The following is a 1,661-nucleotide window of genomic DNA, read 5'->3' as shown; positions in this document are numbered from 1 at the left end:
ATAATAGTATTAATATTAATGCAACAACATTGATATTATGAAAATGGTTCAAATTAATGTGATTAGACACAGAAAACTAGATTTTAGTCATTCAAACATGGAATTTAGATTCTTCCAAAAGTTTAGTGTTACTGTAGCTTTATAAACTTCTTTATGTAAATGAGCTGATTTTAGAGTAGCACACCTCACATGTAGTTCAGTAAATGTTTATGAGTTTAGTTTAACAGGTGTGCAGGTGATAGTTTAGCAGTTATTTGTTATGCAAGACAACACAAGTTCAGTTTAGTAGGTGTATGTAGGTGTGAGTTTACAAGGGTATGTGACTCGAGGTAACTTTCCTGCCCCTAAGGTTAGTTCAGCAGGTGTTTTTAGGTAAATTGCCTCACATTTATTTTAGCAAGTGTATGTGAACAAAGTCCATCTCCTGTTGTCTCTAAACGCTGCTTGATCTGTGCAGATTTCTCTCCTGATTCAGACCAGACCGCTTTTGTTATTACGGATCATGGACTCTTTTTAATGAGGTATTTGTTTCTGATTTTTGTTTCTTTTGTCTTCTCCAGATGTTAACTGCTGGACTGGAGTGATGTGGATTATTGTGATGTTTTTATCAGCTGTTTGGACTCTGATTCTGACGGCACCCATTCACTCCATTGGTAAGCAAGTGATGCAGTGCTACATTTCTCCAAATCTGATGAAGAAACATTTACAGCAAATGTTCATTTAGGATTAACTATTCCTTTTAATTTAGTAGAAAAAGTTATTGTATAGTATATAGATATTATTATAAATTTTATTAATAACTTGCATTTTTATTTTTAAATTTTATGTTTACATTTTACATTTGCTCCTCCTTGAACTGCCACCTTAACGTGGTGGAGGGGTTTGAGTACCCGAATGACCCTAGGAGCTATGTTGTCCCAAGCTCTAGGGACGTGGAATGTCACCTCACTGGCGGGAAAGGAGCCCGAGATTGTGCGTGAGGTTGAGAGGTTCCGACTAGCGATAGTCGGGATCACCTCTACGCACAGCTTGGGCTCTGGAACCACACTCCTCGAGAGAGGATGGACTCTTCACCACTCTGGAGTTGCCCATGGTGAGAGGCGGCGGGCTGGTGTGGGTCTGCTTATAGCCCCCCAGCTCAGCTGCCATGTGTTGGAGTTTACCCCGGTGAACGAGAGGGTCGCTTCCCTGCGCCTTCGGGTCGGGGATAGGTCTCTCACTGTCGTTTGTGCCTACGGGCCGAACGGCAGTGCAGAGTACCCGGCCTTCTTGGAGTCTCTGGGAGGGGTGCTGGAAAGTGCTCCGACTGGGGACTCCGTCGTTTTACTGGGGGATTTCAACGCCCACGTGGGCAACGACAGTGACACCTGGAGGGGCGTGATTGGGAGGAACGGCCCCCCTGATCTGAACCCGAGTGGTGTTCAGTTATTGGACTTCTGTGCTAGTTACAGCTTGTCCATAACGAACACCATGTTCAAGCATAAGGGTGTCCATCAGTACACGTGGCACCATGACACCCTAGGCCGTAGGTCGATGATCGACTTTGTGGTCGTTTCATCCGACCTCCGGCCGTATGTCTTGGACACTCGGGTGAAGAGAGGGGCGGAGCTGTCAACTGATCACCACCTGGTGGTGAGTTGGATCCGATGGCGGGGGAGGAA

The sequence above is a fragment of the Carassius carassius genome, chromosome 28 (assembly GCF_963082965.1).
Source record: "Carassius carassius chromosome 28, fCarCar2.1, whole genome shotgun sequence".
In the NCBI taxonomy this organism is placed as follows: Eukaryota; Metazoa; Chordata; class Actinopteri; order Cypriniformes; family Cyprinidae; genus Carassius; species Carassius carassius.
This window is presented reverse-complemented; position numbering follows the sequence as displayed.